The sequence below is a fragment of the Poecilia mexicana genome, unplaced genomic scaffold (genome assembly GCF_051168715.1).
Source record: "Poecilia mexicana isolate PSO_F unplaced genomic scaffold, ASM5116871v1 scaffold_16, whole genome shotgun sequence".
Classification (NCBI taxonomy): domain Eukaryota; kingdom Metazoa; phylum Chordata; class Actinopteri; order Cyprinodontiformes; family Poeciliidae; genus Poecilia; species Poecilia mexicana.
Genome location: NW_028263385.1, coordinates 26190618 through 26215044, shown reverse-complemented (window position 1 = coordinate 26215044; position 24427 = coordinate 26190618). Strand labels below are relative to the sequence as shown.

Genomic DNA, 24427 nt, shown 5'->3' with positions numbered 1-24427 from the left:
AGCACAAAAATAATATGAAATCTCAAGCTACCTCTGTAAGGTGCATCCAAATGAGTTCAGAGTAAATCACATGCAGCATTTCTGTCAATCCGACTATGCCACATCTCCTCTGATATATCTGATCATGTTGATTTTGAACCTCGACAGTTACTTGACATCACTGCTGCCGAGACGTGATCGCCGTGAATCGGCTCTTTGTGCGTGGCTTAAGTCATAAACAGGAAAGAAAGACCATCACTGTGCCAGAAGGGTAGCTCGCTACAACGCTCCAGTGGCAGAAAATGAAAAGCTGTAATTCCTCCTGTGAAGTGAAGTCTGACTTGTCTGAGGAAAGCACTTCCTATCCTTTTGTTCGGATCTCAAAGGGAATTATAGTGGAGCGAGTTAGATATGGCTGTTAATAAGACCAGCGAGCCCTGACCAGATGAACGTCAAAGTGATTTAGACCATGGGAGTTGTGTGTTAAAACTCACGAAACCAGATTGCTGAAACCGGGATGCTCAGATTTCGGGGCAACGTGAAACGGCGTATTTTCGTCTGACTTATTGTGAAGGTAAAATGTAGAGTAGAACAATGAAATGAATTTGTCTTTAAAGCAAGCCGGTAATATTGTTGGTTGTTGCCATCAGCTCTCAAATTGGTAAGCAAATAAGAAGCTGTTGGAGGGAGGTGGTGATGGTGTGTAAGGAGGCGAAGGGCGGAGAGGGGTTGGGGGGGAGATGTTTCTTGGAGATCAATGAGCTAATAAAACAAATCAATGGCAAGAAACCACAGAAAAAAGTGAAGTCATTAATTTGCAGAGACAGGATGATCCCACCAACCACCATGCATTGATTAGAAATGAGGTCTGTGGAGAACCTTGAGGGGGTATCATATTAGTGGAGGGAAACAATGGGCAGGGCGGGGTGGTAGTGGTGGAGGTAGCAGCGGAGGTGGAGGTGGTGGTGGGGGTTCTTTCCTCTGAGGGCTTTCTTCTGAACTGATGCAGGAGAATAGGTTAACCGGCGGATCAATGGCCTCTTCGGAATAACTCCAAGAAGACACCGGCTGTGCGTTTCCCCTCTGAGGCTCTGTCAACGTGTCGCCTGCAGGTGGGATGTTTTCTCCTTGCCTGTATGAGCATTTTCGTCGATGATGATCTTTTCCCCGTTCGAACTAAAGGTGGTCGAGCATGATTATGCTATTGAATGCATCACACTCTACAAAGAGGTCTCTGAATAAGGTCAAAGGTGAGCGATAAATGTTACTTTGGACGTTACTCTGAGGCGGTGCGTTCATAACTAAGCTGGAAGTCTAAGAAGCCAGAGATTTCCCAGATCCATTGTCTCCATCTTGCTTCCTGAGCATTATCTGTGTGTTACTTGTAAACAGGTGGTTGTAAATGAACAGTGTTTAAACTGCGTATGGCTTCTTCGTTTGACCTCCGATGTCAGGAAAGCAGCCGAGCTGCAGCTCCTTGCATTGTTTTTCCCGTAGGTCGGGGTCTGTCTGATGTGCAGACACAGCATCGCTTTTCTGCAGCTGTTTGGCTGCAAGAGAGAAAAGAAAAGCAGGTGATGTGAGATTGACGACTTAAATACTTCATCAATCAATGCTGCGGCCAATGTGTTGTTTGGTGATTGGTGGAGAATTCAGGCAATCCATCTTTCCCACCAGCAACTGGCATTCAAGATTCTCCTCAGGTTCTCCATGTATTGCTTTTATTTCTTTATTTCCAGGGTTAACCTGGGCTGGAGATATTTATGTGAGGTGTGCATGTAGGGTGGACAGGGTCTGCACAGTTCACCTGTTATTAGAGGCTGTTAGACATGTAAGCTGTAGCAAAATGTGCAAGAAAAGCACTCAAGTGTTACTGTGATCAAACATGCTAATGGTAGGAAACTTCAAAGCATACCAGCAAGTCCACATCTAAATGATAGATACATTTCCTTGGAGTGGCCTAGTCAAAGTCCTGAAGAAAATCCAATTAAAATGTTGTGGACTGACTTTAAAATAAAACCCTCTATACCCAAATCATCTTTAAAAATTGCAGTTTGTATTCCCTCAGATTATTCTTGCATGGGTTAGCATATGAAAATTTGCTTAATGATTTGAATAATTAAGCGTAGCAAAAAAATAGAAAGAAAAAACATCAAAAACAGGAAATATGTGAAAGGGCAGATACTTTTTGCATGACAAATGTTAATGAAAACAAAATTTTACGCACAATTTTATCACATAACAGAAATATTTTTTATTAAATACAATTTATTTGTTTTCGTATTCCATAATAAAATAACTATTTAGCATATTTAGCTTTATCAGTATCAGTGCTGGGTTAAGACAAACAGTCGCAGCTAAATCTAACAACACCTTGTAAACATGGCACAGAGAGAGAGAGAGAGAGAGAGAGAGAGAGAGAGAGAGAGAGAGAGAGCACACAGGGGAATGATACTGGAGGGAAGAAAAAAATAGAGGTTGGAGTAGGAGTGGGTTGAAGAGGTGGTACCCCCACCCCCCATTTTGTGTGTAAACCTCCTGGATTTTGTCACTGAGCTGCGTTTTCATGCTAAGCTCTGAGCTTGAACCAAAATCCCCTCACTTATCCTCAAAATCCAAGATGAAATACTGTCAGATGTTCTGTGATCCGGGGAATTTGGTGGGGAGACTGACAAGGGCGAGAGCGGAGAGGCATGAACGACTGAAGGGGAGCGGCATGAACGTGTGTGTCGGTGCATGTGGAGGGAGGAAGAACGGGGATGCAGAGAGGGAAGGAGATTTGATGCAATGATTTGTCACAAGCAGAGTGATTGACTGGTGTTACTTTCTATGCGCAGTGACCAAGGACAGCGAGGAAAAAAAAAAAGGGTAATCGACTACACCTGACCTAGCGAAATCTAAGAGGTAGTTATTTAAAGGGAAACTTGTTATTTTTAAAGTGAGGTTCTGTTAAATGCTAAAGACACTCAATATCTTATCTTCAGTACTGTGCGTTTCTCAACATCTTAAATGAGTTGGTCCCGGAGGGTAAAGCTCCATAATAAAGTGGACTTTTATACTTTTGAAAGAACTCCAATCTGAAAAGCAGCACAGTCATTTATCTAGAGGTGATTTTATTGTCACATTTGCTTTCGGGAAGCTGTGACTTTTTTCACATGAAAACTGAGATACAAGCGGTGAGCCACCAGTGGTGGCATGTGAAACACAGGCTGGTAATGGAATATGTAAAGCACTTCTGGTCAGAGCTGCTGTCTGAAAAGTAAGTGTGCAATATTATTTTTCTTTAACTTTTCAAGAGCCGCTCTGAGTGAGAATGCTTCACATCAGATCCTGGGGCATCCAACATCATTTTCTGTTCCTGTACTCATCCAAAATATAGCATTTATTTTGAAAGAGACTGCCATTGTTCTCTCTAAGTAGCTGCAGTAGCTTCATTAGCGCCTTATGCTAAGGCGACATTAGCATGAGGCGCTAATGTTGCCTTAAGCTGAAAAAGAGAGTGATACAGAACAGTACAGTTGTAACTCTATATTGAACTGCATATTTTCACTCATGGCAAGGTGAGCGTCCATTTTCACAGTACTTCATAGGACTGTGTGGAATTTGTTGGTTGGTGTTTTGAATTGTCAATACAGCATTTTACATATTAATATGATGTTCAAAATGAATAAAATCAGTTTGGTAATGCAACATTAGGGATGCCACATGGTTCAGTGGTGGGGCAGGGACACTGGAAGCTACACTTCTCCACAGTCCCTGGTTCACTTTGTGGCCCCGGATCATTTGTTGCATGTCGTTCTCTCCTTTCAATGCTTTTTTTAGCACTGTTGAATAAAGGCTACAAGTAAAAACAAATACTTTAAAATAATACGTAACACAATGCTTGTCTTTAAATGTACACTTCGCTTGCAATGACGGTAGTAATAACTGCCAGCTAATACCAATAATTATCCTAGTTAGAGTTTATTTTTAAGTACATTTTTAGAAAATCTTAGTTAATCTCTGTCCTTAACAATTATGGACACTAATGTGAAATAATACCTGGCTACCTCTGCTTTACATGTTCCATTCTCAGCATGCATTTCCCACAGGAAGATCGTTGGTGATGCACCGCCTCCAACCTCTAATTCCTGTGTAAATAACCACTGGCTTCTGAGTAAATCACCATACATCGCTAACATGACTGTGGTTGAAAGGTTCACAAAATAGTTCACGCACAAACCGGTGTGGCATTGTGGAAGGCGGAGTTGTCTTGGCCTCATTCTCTGAGACCAACTAATATGAATTTAGATGCCAAGAAAGTTATCAACCACAGGGAAGATATTAGCTCCTTATAAACCTTTAACAAAACCTCATTCCAGAAATGCAGAACTATTTGTGTGTTGTATCAAAATTTGATTAGCAAAGGCTGCACATGGCAACAAATAGCATCTGTATGTGTTCTATTCAAATGTTTTGGAAATAAAAAAGTGAAATTTTGCAAATGGGGGTTGGGGGTGTTGTTCGTTCCTCATCTCTGAATAGCTCTAAGGCACAGGCAGGAAATGAAGTTGTGGCATTTTGTTTTGCATCAGTGCCCCTCTTTATTAGAGAGGAACAGAATCGGCATAGAATAATAATTGGAAAATAGTAACCTTGCTTTCATTATAATTAGCGAGATCACAGAATGCAATAATCCAATTATTTTACTTAAAAGCAAGTTTCCTCATCCATCCCTCCGCTCGGCGGCGCGCTGCGGGACGTGTGGGCCCCCGAACCCCGCACGGACCTCCTGTCGCCTCAAAAAGGCAAACTCATGTCTCCCCTCCGTCTCTCTCGCTGCCCCCTCACATGTAAACACCAGCATGCTTGAGCGTGCTCAGATGGGCTGAACATACACACGAGCGTCGTTTAAAAAAAAAGGGCCGCCACGTAAACACACATGTGAGCGCAACCTCTGCGACATACAAATAATTGAGCGAGATTTGCTGGTACATTAAGTTTAATGTGTTTGACATGCCGGGGGGGCGGAGGGCGGGTGGGATGGGGGTTGGGGGTGGGGTTTGAAAGCATGACTTGGAGTGGCCGGGCAGCAGCGGCGTCTTGCTTCAATCAGGCCACTGCAGGGGCTTCGTTTTACTGCCCCGATGCAAAACGAAAGCCGTCAAAGGTAATTAGCGCCGTTGCAAATGGACGCAGGTCATGGCTCTCAGCGGATTGGTCCTCGGAGAGGTCAGCAGGGGTCAAACCTCCAGTATGGAATGATATAAACAATCATCCACGGGCCATGAACCAATCAATCCCTTTTAACACTAGCCACTTCCTGGTTGGTTGCTTTTAAAGGTTAAAGGTCAGTGTACAAAAAAAGAAAAAAAAAGATGACTTAGCCAGTGGGTTTAGGTAGAGGACTGCACATCCTTAATTATACGTTCTGCTTTCCGTAGGTGGGCGATCGATACTCTAATTTATTTAAATCTATTTTCAGAGAGAATTAAGTGTTTTCTTCCTTTACTATTCTTTAATTCTGTCTAATTTTAATACCTCAAAGTCTTACACGATTGATGCCCAGTTAAGATTCTTTCACAAAACACTACGAAAGGAATTTTGATTCAACATAAACTTTCTGTTTTTGTTGTTGTATGTCAAAATAAGTGTGTGTTTTTATGCACACTGAATCAGACCAGTTCAACGTCAACACAAAGTTTGGCAATTAGCTGCCCAGAAAGAAAGAAAAGAAGGGAGAAAGAAAGAAGGAAAGAAAGGACAAAAAGACAGAGAGTGGGGAAGTGGAAGGAGAGAGGAGTGGAGTGGAGGGGGGGGAGAGATGGAAACCGACGCTTGAGGAATTGAATTACCGGAGCCTTTTCTCATTATCATTTAGCCGTCTTTTATGGCCCACCAGTAAGAGATGATGTTCCCATGACCCCCGCGCAACACACAGACATATTATTCAATCCTGCCTCGATGAAATTCCTGCAAATAAAACCTTTGTGCCGGGCAACAGCTAATTATTTGACAGATTGGCCCCCTTCTGGCTCAAGTTACAGTGTGGAGTGGCCATGTTTTAGCACACCCCTCCCCTCCCGCTGCCCCCCCTCCAACACACCACCAGCACTCACCCAATTTCCCCTCTCTACCTTAGGCCAGAGAGGGGCCACTTTGAGAAAATCCCAGAGGGCCTCATTCTTTTCAGGAGATTATATATTTCACCCCCCCACACACACACCTCCTTCCCCCCTTCTCTTCCGAACTATCTATCCATCCGAAATCAGGAGAGCGTGTGACTGCGTGTGTGCGTGTGTGTGTGTGTGTGTGTGTGTCTATGCGCAGCGACTGGAGTCATTTCATAGGGTGTCTTTAAGCAGAAATATTTAATCTTCCCACGAAAATAAAGTTCAGCGGAGAAAGGAGAGCTCCAAAAAAGAAAACACACCAAACAAGGTCAAATATGTGTTTTGTTGCTCTGTATTTACGGCGCTTTGAAGAGTTACTGCACCTATGAATCTAGCGTAGGTTTTGTAATTCCAAATTAGAGAGTGGGAAACATTAAGGGATTACAGTTTTGGGTGGGCATACGCGCTTGGCTTTGATTCAGTGCACTAATAACAAGAGTTTGTCATTAGTGCTCGGACATGGACCACCAAGATAAATGCCAACACATGTTTAAATTATCTGGAGAGTAATGGCATTTTCCTTCAGCCCTCTTTCCCTCCCTTGAAGATCCCCCCGTTGACTCGACGACGCTGACATTTTCAGTTATCAGCGCAGGTTTAATCTGTTGCTTATTTAGTACCCATGGGGATTGTATAATTCAAGACGCTAGGAGAAGTTACGCAACCAACACACACACGCACACGCACACACACACACACAAAACAAATGAGTTATTTCTATAGTTAGAAATTTCTTTTTGTTTGGATTGAAGTTGGGTAGTTTTAACATCACTGGGTCAGAGGTTGGGACTTCAGACCAGAAGGAGTCTCATCATTTTTCATAGGCGGCCATTTTGTAACACAATGACCTGATCAAACGTCATTGAATTTTTTATATAAGAATAAATAGAAGATCATTTGACAGTAAAATAAGGCTGTGTAATAATGGGGGTTACCCAATGAGCAAGCAACCTGATTTTAATGTTTGAAGCTCTACATAAGCCTAATTTAGACAAGAGTCAAAGAGATTCTCCATTTGTTGCTCTCATTTAGATGCTTTTATTTCTAAGACTAGACGAAGCCAATCTGCCTGGCCTTTCTCACATATCTAAGCTCAGACTGAAAAGTTTTAAAATTGTGACATCTGGCAAAAACAAACTCTCCAGAAGTACCACAAGTCTAGACTGAAACTCAAACACGTCACCTGATTTAGTATTATGAACAAAATTTGCAAAACTTTCATTTGTGATGTTGATGTATCAATGCTTTTTCTGTGGAGAAAATATTGGCATATGCGAGAAGATACTTACTTATTTAGGCTGTATTGATAGATGAAAAACATGAAAACAAACATTTTAACTAAAAAAAAAAAAGTATATTGAGATGAACGGCCAGGTCCTTCGTCAAGATCGTCATGAACTAAGTTCGGTTTGTTTCTATCATAAAAAATATTAGTCTTACAGAACCTCTGTCACTGTCCGAATCAGACTAGGAACCAGGTTTAAATGTATTTTGTTTTTATTAAATATGTTACAGTTAAAAAATTGAACTATAGACGTAAATAGTCCTGGATTATGTGTTATTTGCACAGAGAAAGGTGTCTTTAAATGACCATCACATTGAATGGGCAGCTCTTTCCACTCGTAGGATGTTTATATCTGATGGGAGGAAGAGTCAAAACTACTGTTATGCTGAGCTAACTCATAACTATGTAAAGTAATAACCAGTTACACCCAGCTTTACATTAAACTTAACATCTATTATAACTTGGATGCAACTATTCCAGGTACTACTTGTTGCTTTAACATTAGACTGGATCAAACTAATTTCACTGGATCAGGCCATCGATGATCAAAGACTTGATTTGATAACCAAATAACTCAAATTAGCTCATTATAGCTTTAAATAATACAAAGGAAATGCATATGAGGAAATAGATTTTAACTAATGTAAACTCAGTGCAGGGAAATAGGTCTTAATCTTGTCAAAAAATATTACTAAGTCAATACTTTTCTATTTGTTTAAAACATTAAACTCAGATTTCAGCGGATGTATAAACTGCTCGTCACTTCCTGATTAGAACTCCTTCACATTGGTCACAATAAGCTGTGAAACAAAAACCTGCCAATTTTCTTATAAACGGCACAATGCGTTTGCAAAAACCATGACACTTTTTGCGGCGGCCAGGAGAACTAAAACAGGGAAGCGTCGCCACTGTTTGAGGTCTCTCTACTGCCAGGCTTCTAAAAATATGTATTTCTGGAGGTAAATAAGGAAATGATTTCATAGAATGAAACCAGAAAAAAATAAAATAAATGGAAGTTGGATTTGGGTTTATTTGAAAGGTTTGAGGACAGAGTTTCATGTAGAACATAAACTTTACAACAGACAGTTTCCCTAGAGAAAGTGAAATGTGATATGATGTTGAAAGAATGAGTGGATCCAGTCTGGGCAGCTGCTGGTGTGAGGTTTTTATTGTGTGATTTCATGATATTCCACGATTTACACTCAAAAAAAAGATTAGCATGTGTAGCATTGTTAGCTTGTTTGACCTGTAAACTGTGTAGAGATCTTCCAAATGCTGCTGAAACTGTGACATGGATTATTACGGCACTAGCTTATATTGTACAACTTTTGTTTAGCTTAACCTTTTGCCAATTCATAGCACATTCTGTACCTTCACACTGCCATTTTGCTTTACAAAAACCTTTTTGTACCCATGTCCAATTACATAGTACTTTATTTTCTGATAAGTGTTTTCATAAATTATGGAGTTAAATGATCGTAAAAAAAATAGAGCAATTCATTTCACAATTAATTTCATCCAATTGTATTTTATGGTCTAAAAATGTCATATTACACCCTGTTCCCACTTATGTTTGTTCTGAAATTACTCAAATTAAACACCCCAGTCAGCTGACCTTTTTCACGATTTAGTAATCAGTTGAAGGTCTGTCACTCCGTTTGTAACAAAACTCAAATCAGTGTGACATGTCCAACAATAGACAGCACCATTTTGTGCCAGAAAAAGGCGGTAATAGGACCAAAGAGGCAAAACAACCAGCGCACCTTTAACAAAAATATCAACGCCTATAATGTAGTCAAGCATGCTACTTGTGCATACCATCATTCCTCGTCTTTCTGTCCTTTAAAGTAACCCTCTAGAGCAAGCCGCTGTTAGCTAGCTAATTATCTAGGCTAACTGCAAGCTAAAAAGTTGAAACATTTTCTCCCTCCGCACTCTCAGCTTCCGCCAATTGGTGTCATTACTTTCTTGCTGGGGATCCTGTTGTGGGCCCGGGATGCCTGTCTGCTGTGTTCGCCTGGCATGAACCCAAGCGAGAGGAGCCTGGAGTATTCGTTGCTCAACCCGGGTGAAGGTCACAGAGTCCAGCCTTCTCGCTCTTCTTCTCCCCAGCGAGTAAACATATGGTCATGGAGCACCTTGAACATGTTTGGGTGACCAGAAACTACTTAGCCCGAGTGGCTGCAGCAAAGGGAAAGGGGTATTAAAGGAGTTTTTGAGGCCGGCCTGCTAAAGAGACAACGAGGAGACGAAGGGAAATGGGGAGCTAGCAAACCCCCCCCACCCCTCCAAAAGAAACCATTTGCTCCTTTAAACTCAAGTGAAGTCATTCTCTTTGAGAATGACGCGGTACTCCTCACTCGTCTCCCTTTCTTATTTGTCGTTCGGACCAATATAAGATCATAAGGTGCAATATCATTGCCCTGTTTTTTTTGTGTGTGTGTGTGTGTGTGTGTGTGTGTGTGTGTTTTTGAAACAGCCAAAGCTCGTCTAATCGCTTCCACGTTTCCTCAGTGTTAAGCTCATTAGTGGGTGACCTAAAGGCATGTATGAAAAGACAGCACCCCCACCCCTCCTCCCAAAAATAAAAAAAAACAACAAAAAAACAAAAAACAAACAAAAAAAAACCTTGGATAATGGATGCTTGCTGTTTTGAGACTGTAAAAATAAACAGGTCTGCGGTTTATATAATGAATATCAGTCTAGAGTGCGAGTTTATCACAATCTCCCAGCTAATAACCCACGCTGTGCTCTATACGCTCACACACTCGTATAAATACAGTGTGTGAGCAATGCCTCTGGTCAAGCCCGTGTGTCATGGCATGTGGGTGTGTGTGTATTTATCTCCGGGCTGGCCGAGGCCAAGGAAGCGGCAGGGGAGTGTTGAAGATGTTAAATCGCTATCAGACTTTGTGAATGAAGGGAGGGTGGGGTGTGTTAGTGGTGGCAGGGAGGAGGTGTGGGTGGAGAGGTGGGGGGGTCAGCGTGTCTGTGGTGCCTGAACGTCCGGCCCAGGTGGCGACTGGAGGACCGACTTCATTAGGCCTGAAGAGGAAACAAAGGAAGATGCCTCGTAAAAAAGTGCCATCCCTCATCTGCGAGGCCACCGCCTGACACATTAGGAATCTGTATGCTCAATTAACCACTGGCAGGCTCATTTTTCCTCCCTCCCTCTCTCCTTTTCTCTCCCTCTCTCTCTCTCCCTCCCTGCCCCTCGCTCCTGATCAAACAGAGCAAGCAAAAGCGATCAAGCCGGACCGAAACGAGACTTTTATCCGCGGGCGCGTTTATGAAGCGTGCTCATATTTTAGCGCCGCACGGTTCGTCGTTCAAAACCCCGTGGGCGCATTTCGTGGGTGAAAGCGGAAATTGTCGATTCCTGTGACCAAGCATATTTTATTTGCTGCTATAATAAAAAGAAAAAAAAAAAGGAGGAAAAAAAAAAATCAATTTTAATTTCCATATGAATTCCACAACGACCTCCGTCTTTTGTTACAGGGGGAAGATGGAAATTGGACGTCCGTGGGGAGAAGAAATTGCATGAAAACAGCACGTCGTTGATGGACTCCTTTTTTTTTTTTTTTATGGGAGGCGTGTTTTAAGGAGCTCTGTTTCGTCCTCATGTGGTAGGCAATCTACTTAGGACGGCTTTACTTTCTGTACTGCAAACACGACACACAAGTGTGACACAGGGAAAACTTTTCCTAGCAGGTTTATAATTGTATTAACCGCAAAGAAAGAAAGAAGCTTAAAATAAATATTTTCTCTGAAAAAAAGCTTTTTTTTTTACACAATCAACAGTGAGACACTCAAGTCTTAAGAAAAAGTAAATATACCTGAGTTAGATGCTTTAAATTGACATTGTTTTATGTTGATCAGAACATCACCAAACTTTCTAATGGTGATTTTTTTGACTTTGGCTGAAACAATGAAGGCCCATTTCTCTTTGCTTGCATTCAAAATGTAAGTGACAACGGAACATCTGCCCTTGAAGTAGGGCAGATGTGTTTGTCTGAATAAGTCAGCCAAACATTAGCCGTGTTCCGTCAGAGCTGTAATTAAAGGCTTCGAAACAACTGGAACTGCAATTAACATGGCAGAACGAGGACTCAAGTTTATCCTGGTTAAAGTAAGCAAGACAGTAACTGAAGAAAAGAAATATGAGCCTCATGGTTTCACTTGTGACATGTGAAATGTTACGTTAAGAAAGTGGAAGCTTAAGAATTTGTGTATTGATTTGTAAGCCTGTATTAGAAGTCAAGTGAAGTCTGTTTGTACAGAATTTCAGCAACATGCCAGTTTAAAGTTCAATGCACCATACAAACAATAGTATTGTTGTTTCTAAATGAATATTAACTTGTTTTCTTTGCATTATTTGAGGTCTGAAAGCACTGCATCATTTTTATTAGTTTGACTGTTTCTCCATCCATCCATCCATCCATCCACTTTCTGTACACCCTTGTCCCTTAGTGGGGTCAGGAGGGTTCCTGGTCCCTATCTCCAGCCAACGTTCCAGGCGAGAGGCGGGGTTCACCCTGGACAGGTCGCCAGTCTGTCGCTTTTGACCATTTATCATTTTCTGCAAATACATACGAACCTTTTGCTTGGAATCTCAGAGACATGTTGTCAAAGAATATCCACTTTATCCACACATATACAACTAGAGAGTAAAATCAGAGAAACTGATCATTTTAAGTGGTGTCTTAATTTTAGCTCTACGTTTGCTTTCTTTTTAACTTACTTTACTTTTTAACATTTACATATGAGCAGATGTCTTCAGCAGTTTTGCTACAGTCAAACCCGCCTCTTTGAATAATTTGTTCTGTTAAAGACGTTTACATTTTTTTTTTGTGACAAATCTGTGTTGTTGCACATGTGAGCATGTGTTCAGGAGGAAGTATCAAACATACATCCTGTTACACCTCAGTGAAACTGAATGGCAATTAAAGAGTCTTCATCTTCCCATGAACCTATTGTGTTAAAGGGAAAAAAAAGATGAATGGTACCTGGCTGAGGCTGCTCTTGGGTGTGTGTGTGCGTGCGTGTGCGTGTGTGTGTGTGTGTGTGTGTGTGTGTGTGTGTGTGTGTGTGCGGGGGGAGGGATGGGGGGGGGTCTGTCACCGGGATACGCATCAGCCTTAGATTAACGAGTTGAGATGAACAGTCTTTAAAATTCACAGAGGTCATGACTTAGGAGGCATCCATATGACACTTCACTGCACTTCACAAGACAAGAGTATTTTTTCCCCTCATCTGACCCATTATACATCTCTCTCTCTCTCTCTCTGTCTCTCTCTTTTTCTCTCCCTCATGTTGCCTCTTTCTGCCTCTCTTTTAAAGGTCCGTCCCAGGGATGAAAAATGGCGCGCAGCTGGCTGAGTACTTCCTTCCCCTTGTTGGGGTCAGCAGTTCACCATGCTGATAGAGACCCTCACACCTTCTTTATTAGGAGCTCCTCTGCACTCAGACAAGTTGTTATTCTGCATCACTGGACAGCCGTCAGCACTGCCTTTGTCTAAGTCATCTCTGATTACATGACTTCATCTTTGCATGAAGATGAGACTAAGAAAACCATGACAACACCTTTTCTTTTTTGAATTACTGTTAACCTTAGCTCCATCAGAAAGATTTTGTTTTTACTTGAAATCTGAACAAGAGCAGGGACGTCTAGATGTGTGCATTTAAGAAACAGAGCGATATTTGCTTTATAGATTTGTTTCTCCCCATCAAAGGAAACTTAGCATTCATTTTCTTACCCAGAAAGCTTTGAGTTGTAGATGGGAAATGGTGGCTAACTTTGACTTAGTTTGCAACAGTTTCCAGCTAAATGATTGGAAAAACCCTTTTGAAACAGCTTCCAACCAGTATCTAGACATCTTCTCCATGTGATTTGTGTAGGCAAAAGATAAACTGAGGTCAATGGTGTCCCACCTGGATTATACGTCTGAGCTGCCAAGTTAGCCAGTCGAGATTTAAATCATTTAATCGAATTTAAGTCACAATACGTTTCCAATTTCAGTTCTGTGTTATGAATATAATAAAAAAATATTTTTCATTCAATTGTCTTTTGAAATTGGCCAAACTCACATGTTCTAAGCCTTTTTTCTTTTTTTTGGAAATTTTTTACTTATTTTTGACATGTTATAAAGACACCCACAGACGTCCAACATCAGGTTTCAAGATGCCATTGCATGTCAAAGTTATATTTTCTTGGGACATTCCATACATTGTAAAAATGTGCTAGACATCATTCACAGATAGATGAAATTGAGTGACATTAAACTCTTAATCTTTAGTGTTTTGCATGATATCAGACCATCTGCAGCTGTAACAACTTCAAAATCTTCTGTGAAGGTTTTCTATAATCTTTAGAGGTTTCTTTTTTTGTTTGTTTTGTTTTGAACAATTATCCACAAGAGCTTGGAGTCTCCACTAATTCATTCCAAATCATTATCTTCTTGGTTGAGGTCAAGACTGTCTGGTCCTTCCACACCAAACTCGCTCATCCGTGTCTTTGTGGATCTTTGTTTTTGTACTGGTGCGCCGCCTCTTCCTGTTCAAACCTGACGGTGCACCACTTCAGAAAGCAAGATCCGGGAAATGGTCAAAATACATTTGCCATGCTGAAGCAATAAGAGTTGGTTTCACTGAAAAAGTTGCGCCTCAGGATCCACCAAGACTCACCAAGACTGTGACTTCATGGCTTAGTTGACAAATCCTTTCCACTTCCCTATGATACCACTGACAGCTGACTACGGAACGATTAGTAGGCAGGAAATTTCACAGCTGGACTGGCTGCTTAGGTGGCATTTCATCACAATACACCAGGCTGTATAAATAGTAGTAGGATTAGAATGGTGATAATAAAGGTGTCCAAAGTTTGTAGTTTCTTGTGGTGGACTGCAGTCCTTCCACCGTTCACCAGTAAATAAGGTAATAAGATTCATGAGAGCCAGAGTCTGAATATGTCAAATCAAAATCGCAACCTCAACTTGAATAATATTTTCCAGCAAGAACTGCATCACCCAACTTACTTGCAAAACATGGTGGAAAAAAATAAGTGAAACTTTAGTTGTGGTGTGTTCATGCAGGTGTATTATGATTAGGAATGCACAATATTAGATTTTTGGTCGATATCCTAACTCATTTGGCCGATAACCAATACCAAGTTTTTTTCCTATAATCACTGAAACTATATGGTTTTCTCTACTGTGGAATTAAAATACTGCATTATCTTTGACAACTTAACCTGCTACCAAATGCTAAAAAAAGAGGTTGAAATTGATGCAACACTTTCAACTTGTGTTATGTTTAATGTCAAATTTAGTCATGATATTTGACGTTGTACTGTGCTGCAGGCATCATTGTCACTGGTTTGTCATATAAAAACAACACATTTTATGTCGGTGAGTGATTTTGACAGAATGGCCGATGTCCAATATTAAACTGTTACAGCCGATATCAGCCGATGCCAAGACCATGCCGGTAATATTGTGCATTTATGACACACATGTCTACACAAAAATGGCCTCGACTTTAAACTCATTTAGACACATTTTAATCCAAAAGAAGTTTGGTGGCTTCGAAAATATTTCGAAGCTATAAATACTTCTGTAATGAAGTACTTACCTTTTTGCTAAATTTTCTTAAGGTGGCAAGGAATGAGGAGGGAATCCCAGTTTACCAAGAATCGTTTTGGCTAATCGAACACATTTTCCTTTTCATCATTTTATCACTTCTTTGTATCTTTTCAAAGTAATGAAAGTTAATTACAAACTTGCAGCCTTCAATTCATGTTCAAAATTCGACAGTCAATTTTTGAATCATTTTTGAATCATTTGTCAACCTGACAAATTATTCAGAATTACATTTAACACACTCATCGTGGGTCCTGACTATGCGATGGTAGGTAATGTGTTGACAATAAAGACAGACTGCCTTCCTGGTTTTGGTCCGACACACTGTTAATCGACATTTCTAGGACGAGATTAATTAAAGCTTCTGCTTTATAAACCCCTTGCTGTCCCCTGTGTTGGCTGCGTCGAGCAGAATGAATGGACAACAGAGGGCCTAAGTGGTCAAATTTTAAGTGGACTCAAAAAAAAAAAAAAAAAATGGTGCTAATCATAATGCTGAGCTGGCCTTGTTGAACAACTAATTACCTCCATTATGAAGATGTAGAGGCCTGTTTGGAAGTGTGTAGATGTGTGTCTGTGCGCAAGCCAGCCTGCTCCGATTAAGAGGGGGGGATTAGCCGTCCATCCTGAGGAAAGGAGGCAACTCGGGGGTACAGGGATAGAAGAAGAGGGAGGGAAGAGCGGGTGGTGACGGCGGGGGAGGAGGAGAGCGACCCCCCCTCCTGGAGACGAGCCCTGACCTTCTCATTTCATCCTCATTAGTATCTCATGTCAACAGAGCAGCCACTCCTTAATCATCTGCTATCATCCCAGACCTGCACACACATGCATACACACACACACACACACACACACACACACCCACACACACAAAGAAACAGACAAACAGAAAGTTGTCCTTACAGTTACTTTTAGACGCAGGAACTGAAAGGTCCCACATGGGATGTTATTCAGTCTGAAAACTGTAAGTGTTTTCAATCAAAGTCCTGCCTCTGTCAAGACTAACTTTTAATTTGTTGTGTTTATATTTTATCTTGTTTATCATCGTGTTACACAGAAACATGTGCGTTACACTTGGGGACCGGGCAGCGGGGTCCAGCGGCATGGCACAGAGCGACCCTGTCTGTCTGCCTCGGCCCCGGTGCCACGGAGGGCCCCAGCAGGGTCGAGGGGGGGAGTGGGGGGCGAGAGCTCGGGGTGCCAGCACAAATGAGCTCCATTCATTTCCCCACTTCAGCATATGGTGGCCCATTGTCCTCGGCCACAGAGGCAGAAATGATGCAATTTGTTGGCATGTCCTGTCATTTTCACAAACTGTCCAACCCACAGAGGCCCCGGCCAGCAGAAGACAAGCAAGGGCAGCTTGTTGTTTTACACAATACACACACAAACATGTGTGTGTGTGCGCGTGTGTGTCTGGGTGTCCTGATTTCAATCCAAAGATAAAAGCAACAGCACAAAAACACGACAGACATATGTAGTGATTAGTAGAAATATTTCTCATTTTTACTCGGAAAAAAACAAAACAAAAAACAAAAACAAATCAGATTTAAGCTTCCACATGTGTGTCAATCCTTGTTGTGCTCCGTGTCCCAACAATAGCTTATCCTTATTTACCGAATAAACTCTAATCTGATCCAAGACATGATAGCCTTGATATTTGCTTCACAGTTAAGCAGATGAGCTTCGATAAAGCAGCTCGAGTGCAAAAACAAGCAAATATTCAGCGATGAAATTAAAAGTTAAAAGGTGAAATGGCAGCTCTATGAGTAAGAGTGAACCGGCCATGTTCCTGGTTTCACTATGCCAGGCTGCTGTCAGACAGCCCGGGGAAGGAGTCTCGTTCAACTTCCTCAAAAAAAAGTGAACTTTTGACACGACGCACACAACACAGAGCGAGCAGCAGCAGTAAAACAGAAAGAAGCGTCTAGACGTGCCTACATTTACAACCCCTGGCAAAAAGTATGGAATCACCAGTGTTGGATGAGCAGTCATTCAGACATTTCATGCTGTAAAACAAACTCGGATCAAAAACATGATACAATATTAAGGTCATTCCAAAGTGCAACTTGTTGGCTTTCAGGAACACTCAAAGAAATGAAGAGAAAACATTGTGGAAGTCAGTGAATGATACTTTTATTGACCAAACACAGGGAAATAAATATGGAATCACTCAATTCTGAGGAAAAAAGTATGGAATCACTCAAATTGGAGGTAGAAAAAAAGGACACACCCAGTCTATTTCCTTTCCCTAAATGGACACCTGCCCCAGATTAGATGTGCCCGTTAGTGTGCAGTTCAAAACACCTGCAGTCATGACACCTTGGAGGGCTGCTGGACGAAGTGGAGTGGTGAGAACCATGACTCCAACAAGAGAAATGTCCCTTGAAACAAAAGAGAGGATTGTGAAACTTCTTGAAGAAGGTAACCCTTCACGCATGGTTGCTAAAGATGTGGGCTGTTCACAGTCAGCTGTATCCAAGATATGGTCCAAACACAAACAGCATGGAATGGTTGTTAAAGCCAAGCGTACTGGTAGACCAAGAAAGACATTAAAGCGTCAAGACAAACAACTAAAGGTCATTTGTCTTGAAAACCAAAAAAGTACAACTAAACAGATGAAGCATAAATGGGAGGAAGCTGGAGTCAATGTATGTGACCGAACCGTAAGAAATCGCCTAAAGGAGGTGGGATTTCAATACAGGAAAGCTAAATGAAAACCAGCATTGACACCTAACCATAAAAGAACAAGATTCCGATGGGCTAAGGAGAGGCAATCATGGACTGTGGATGACTGGATGAAAGTTGTCTTCAGTGATGAGTCAAGAATCTGCATTGGACAAGGTGATGATGCTGGAACTTTTGTTTGGTGCCGTTCCAGTGAGATTTATGAAGAGGCCTGCCTGAAGAAAACAACCAAATTTCCACAGTCCTTGATGATATGGGGCTGCATGTCAGGCAAAGGCACTGGGGAGATGACTGTGGTTAATTCTTCTATCAATGCACAAGTTTACATTGACATTTTGGACAGTTTTCTCATCCCTTCAATTGAACAGATGTTTGGAGATGATGAAATAATTTTCCAAGATGACAATGCATCGTGCCATAGGGCAAAAACAGTGAAGGCATTCCTTGAAGAAAGACACATTCAGTCGATGTCATGGCCTGCAAATAGTCCAGATCTCAACCCAATAGAAAACCTGTGGTGGAGATTGAAAAAAATGTTCCACAAGAAGGCTCCAACCTGCAAAGCTGATCTGGCAACTGCTATCAAAGAGAGTAGGCACCAAATACTGTTTGTCCCTCATCAAGTCCATGCCTCAGAGACTAAAAGCTGTTATAAAAGCCAAAGATGGTGCAACTAAATACTAGTGATGTATTTTGAATGGTCTTTTGTTTATGTGTTTTTCATGATTCCATACTTTTTTCCTCAGAATTGAGTGATTCCATATTTATTTCCCTGTGTTTGGTCAATAAAAGTATCATTCACTGACTTCCACAATGTTTTCTCTTCATTTCTTTGAGTGTTCCTGAAAGCCAACAAGTTGCACTTTGGAACGACCTTAATATTGTGTCATGTTTTTGATCCGAGTTTGTTTTACAGCATGAAATGTCTGAATGACTGCTCATCCAACACTGGTGATTCCATACTTTTTGCCAGGGGTTGTAGCTCAGACAGAGGAAAACATATGATCGCACACTCATACACCAAAAATGATACCAGGTTATCAGATGGACAGGGTCAAATGTCGCTCATCCTGAGTGTGTGTAAGAATGGTGCATCCCGGTGATGCCAGCCTGCTCCGGCTTTATGGGTTGAAGGATGTTTTTCTTATCGTTTGCTCGGTGTGTAACTCACTCCCGAGGGCCAGATTCATGACTTTTACTGGACCGGGCCGATTCCTTTTATTTTTATTCTTTTGATTTTAGGTAAACCAGCAAACACACTGGGTGTTTACTCTTCTAGGCAATGAAAAATTCAAAATGATAGTGCAAACCTTTTTCCTTTTAAATCCCCACCAGTAAACTCAATATCCAGCAGCTTAATGAAACCAAGAGCAGAAAAATAAATCGGTTAAAAGGGGACTTTCAGACTTTTGCCTTGAAGGGGCCGTGTTATGTATTTGGGATACATAGTTCCATTTCATAGCACAACTGAACATAGCACAAGCAATTGTGTTATGGGACATTATGAAAATTCTGCATTTAAATAACTTAAAATGATATTTTTATTTCCCATCTGATGCCTTGAAATTAGCTTCTGCCTCTTTAAGAAGCTTCTAAACTTTCAGGCGCTGCCTTCACACCAGTCCTTCATGATGTCATTTACGACCGTTCTGTGATAAGCTCTAAAGACTCACAGCTCCACCAGGTGTTTTCTTCTAGCGCTGCTGCCACTAGTTTGAAGGAGCCAAGTGAGGGAGGATTCCTCAAACATGCATGAGTAAGTCAAAGCTACACTTTGGGTATGCTTTTGATGAAGAAGTGACATAACATGACTAAAGTCAAAAAAGTTGATTTTGCATTTTTGGATTATATTGTTAGCCTTAGCTGTGCATGTCTACTGCTCCTCTGATTTTATAATATACCTTTTAGTTGCGTGTAGTCTACCATGTTAAGTTGACATCCCTGTGTTGGTTGATTTCCACCATACTCTTTGGCCAGTTGGTTAGAATGGGTTTTATTTATGGGTATTAGAGTAAAGGAGATTGAATGGAAATGATTAGAATTATGCAGTACCTATCAAACGTTCATGATAAATCACAAACAACAAACCTAAAGCGATAAATACTTTTTCGAGTTTTCCTGAACTCGAAACTTCCAAATACTTAAGATTTTAACCCAAGTGACATAATTCACTTTTGTTTATATGTCACATTTAATAGATGCCCATACTGTCAGATAATCCATCTTTGTCCCCACACAAACATTTAACCAGGCTAGCTGTGGCTCTTGTAATTCCCAAATCATACATCCCTGACCTCAATCCTGGCCACACTTCTCTCCAGTTTCCTCGTCCTCCTCCCCCCTCCGTTCTTTCAGCCAGTGGCAACCACGATCCCTCTTCATTCTTACCCTTAACCCCATTTGTACTCTCCACCCCCGCCTTGTCCTCCAAACCTGTCAGGGACTGGCTTCCCATGTCCATCACCGGGTGATGGATGAGGTGGAAGGTCATCACCCCACTCTCCAGAGTTTGACGATCCCATCAGCCGTCCAGACACCTCCAAATCATAGCGGAGCGTGTTATGGAAATTATACACTCTGGAAAAACAACCAGGAAAATGTTGCCTTTGCGTCGCCACTGGCCTTAGTAAATATAGGGAGTCGTCACTGGTGACAGAAAGAAAATATTTACAGAGAGAAATGTTTAAAATGGATCTGACTATATACCTTGGCTGTATGCCGGTATGGGTTTGCTATGTTTGGCAAGTCATTCTGCGTTGTTTTGACCACAAGAACAGGCCTCGATAAATAGATATGTTATATCTTCACACAACATATAATACTTAATACAATACCATGTGTTAGATTACCATTCATTTGTATTACCATTGTCTGTAGATATTAGTGATGTAGCAAGAGGAACAGTTGTCATGTTGGCTAGTTTTACATGCCATGTAAAAACTATCTATTTCTAGATCTTTTTGACATTACAAAACAGATACAGGTATGTACATATAAAAATTATTGCATGAAAATTTCCACTTGTCTCTGTTGAAACTTTCTGAATTTTATCTTTTAGTTCAGTAAAAGCTGCAGTTCTGTCTCGATCAGGTTTACACGCATAAAGACTAAAGTTTCTGCCTATTTTTGTTTGTGGAATATCTCATAACTAATCAGAGAGTTTAATACAGAGCATCATTCAAGTCTTGCCACCAGCTCTTAAATGGATTTTCATCTAATCTTCAGTCGATTCAAGTCATGTCATTATGTGATTTGTAAGTATTTATCAAACCTTGTGGTCAATGAAAAGGTCCCAGAACAGGAAGGGGGGGGTTGAAGTCGACCCACCTAAGAAACATGTTGAGAAGAATCCGATGTAAAAAATATTCTGACAATGTCACATGACAACTTTGCTTGTATTTAAAGCAATAAAAGCACTTAGCACTTCTGCATGAGGATCATGACACAGAGTTTAGCACATGTCTTACACTGAATGCTGCAAGTTGTAGTCCAGATATCTTTGGGTTGAGCAAGCCTGTCTGTATGATTTGAAAGTACAAAGTGATCTGTAATCGGGTGTATGGCAATGTACGTTAATGGCAAAGTTGTTTTCTGAAATGGACTTTCAAACAATCCACTCCAACACAAATGTTCTTTGCTTTAATTTCATGGTTCTCAAACATTGGTACCACCATGCTAGGGGCTAATCAGAAATTGTAAGTCTAGTAGAAATCTAGTATCAACTATTTCCAAGTCAGATTTTATGTCCATCAACCAAAATGATGAGTTATTTGTTTCATCAAAAAGTTTGAGAACTCCCTGGTCAAACTGCAGTGGATGACAGTGAAACAGGAACAAACACTGACGGTCACATATGCGGCTCTGCATTTACCTCTAAAGTCGGAACTTGGATTCAGAATGACATCGGTGGGTACCTTCAACCATGTGTGTGAAAGATTTGATTATAAAAGTATTCAGAAAAAAACTAATTGTTTTTGTAGTTGGCTCCAAATCAAAGTTTTAAATGTAAATAAAGGATTTTGTGTTTCAAAAATTAAAAAAATGTGTAAAATATCACTTTCCAAGAATACTTTCTAAAGAACTAGATATATTCCATTCATATGTAAGTGACGAGACGGGCTCCTCATTTGGTGAGAAATGCAGACAAGTCTGTCCTCAGTTTTCCAGCAAAGGAGAATATGTCAGCCAAAGTAGGCAGGATTTTGTCCCACTCATATCAATCTGTCAAGACAAGATTGATATCTCAGAAACACGCAAGAAAAATAAACCATACACAACAGTGTCAAGCTTCGCCACTGGCAGGAGCATAGATCAATGTTATTTCCCGCTTTTGCAAAAATACCTAATTCCCCTTATTTAATCAAGCGTCTCCTCGCTCTGGACGCTCCGGCTGATTTATTGTGCCCGCTGTCTTTATGAGTACCTGCTTCATTTTCCTGTCTATGCTGTGACATCTAAAGTGATAGGAATTTTATGCTTTTGATAACAATATGAGTTTCGCTTTGGCCCGGAATTCACGGCCGTGTCAGCGGCCGATAAATAACAACCACAGCGAGGTGGAAACATTCACGGGCTTCCGAGACAAAACATCCACCCGGTGGGATTTATCTAGAGATGGAAGCAGGGAAGACGGAGCTCCAAGTGGGAAGGGAGACGTGGCACAAGACGGGACGGGAAAAAACGCCGCGATCACAGTTAAAGGTCACGCAGACAGAGTGTGATATGTTCTAAATTTGTCTCTTCAGGATTTGTAACTAGACTGAGATCATGATATCTCTAACACTGGACATAAATAAAACGATTTGTTACATTTGTGAACAAAAAAGAAAAAAAAAATTCTACATTGCCCTTCTTTTTCAAAACATGTAGGTGAACTACATTGACCTTTAAAGGGCTCTTGGGATCTACGAAAACTGGAAAATATGACTCCTAATGCTAGTTTATGCTAAATACACACAGAGAATTAAACAGAGAAAAGGCAATGCGGGCTTCCACGTAAAGTAGAGCCATCCAAACTTTACCAAAACCAAAATTAGCTTCTGTGGCATTGTTGAGATGGTTTCCACTGTGTGTATTAATGCATATTAAGGTATACCTCTGGAACTAGAGGCCACTTAAAATGATCAGTTTCTCTGATTTTACTTTTTATAGGTATATGTTTGACTAAAATGAACATTGTTCCTTTATTCTATAAACTACTGACAACATGTCTCTGAGGTTCCAAGCAAATATTTAGTATTTGCAGAAAATGAGAAATGGTCAAAATAACTAAAACGATGCGGTGCGTTCAGACATCAAATAATGCAAAGAAAACAAGTTCATATTTATTTAGAAATATTACTAATGTTTTAAAATCCAGGAAGGGTTTATAAATCTGTATTTGGTGGAAGAACCATGAGGATCCCAATGGATTTCAATGCAGTGGTCTGAAGTTTTTTCCAGATCTGTACAAAGGTGGTTGAATTATTAAAATAGACATTTTTAGAGGAGGTCTCTAGTATTCATGGAGTTTAGCCATTTGTGGGGACTTAACCCCTGTGAAACCAAGATCCATTGTAAACTATGAAAATATGTGTATATTTAAATGTCATCTGATCTGTAGATTTGGTTGACAACTGGATTTTTTTTACAGTTTATCAAATGAGCTAATAAAACTTAACTTCTAGTGCCTTTTTCCAGTCCAGTGCTCTTAGTCCTACAGTTCAGGTGTAATGGCACAGTGCCTCAGGCCTGAAACTTTTGGCTGCCTTCCTGCTCCCACACACCTGAATCAAATTATAACTTAATGATCAGGCCTTTGTAGAACTTAGTCACATGCCAGGGAAGTTATTCAGCCTTTTGATTCAGGTGTGTTGGAGCAGGTATGCACCCAGAAGTAGCAGGACAGCGGCTCTCAAGGATAGGCCCCTTTCTGAGTCTTAGTAGGGATGAATCCTATGGGCTGTACCAGCCAAATTTTTCAATTTCTGTGGATAAATCAAGACCGGGGAAACTTGAATAGCCACAAAACGATGTCCACAGACGCCATATCTTGAGGGTAGATGGTTTTAATCAGGCTCAGTGCTCAGACAGTGAGTTCATAGTCATGCCACTTGCAGCTTAAAAACTGTCATTTTACAACAGCTTTACCTTTACAACAAATAAGTGATATTTTCACACCATAACATGCCTTTTTGTTTGCTTGATTAAAAAAAAATGATGCAGCCTGTTTTAAGTTAATCCGACCCAATGAATGAATAAAGTCAATCATTTTCATATGGAGTACATCCTAATCATTCAAAGGAGGTCAGTTTCTGCCATCCCAAAAAGGGCAACTGGAACCTGAAATGCTCTGAAGGTATGCGACAAACCAAAACATTCAAAATGCCCATACTGACCATACTGTGTGGTTCGAACCGGCTTGTTCCACCTTCTTTGAAACATACTTCCCATTTATCACTTGCTGTAGCAAAGTGTGAGAAAGTGACGCTCCCAAGCTTCTCATAAGCATTATGAATAAATTACCTTGCAAGTCAAGATCGAAGGCTTGAGATTTATATCAACACTTTCCACATTCCCTTGACACATTGTCCGTTTCTCTGTTGTTGCCAAACACCTGCTGGTCACCAAGGCAATGGCATTAAACTGAGATAGCTCTTTGCGTGTGATGAAGTCTAACAAAGATGACGCACTGTACCCATGACTAT

The 24427-nt window shown here is 40.8% G+C and overlaps 1 long non-coding RNA gene across 2 annotated transcripts in view; it reads left to right on the top strand.

The window, feature by feature from the left end:
- Positions 1–13711, top strand: part of LOC106923434 (uncharacterized) — a 68402-nt gene extending 54691 nt beyond the window's left edge. For both annotated transcript variants that reach the window (XR_001419409.2, XR_001419410.2), the window contains exons 3-4: positions 10915–11042; positions 12757–13711. This is a non-coding gene — a long non-coding RNA (uncharacterized LOC106923434). The remainder of the gene's footprint in view (positions 1–10914; positions 11043–12756) is intronic.
- Positions 13712–24427: the final 10716 nt, after the last annotated feature.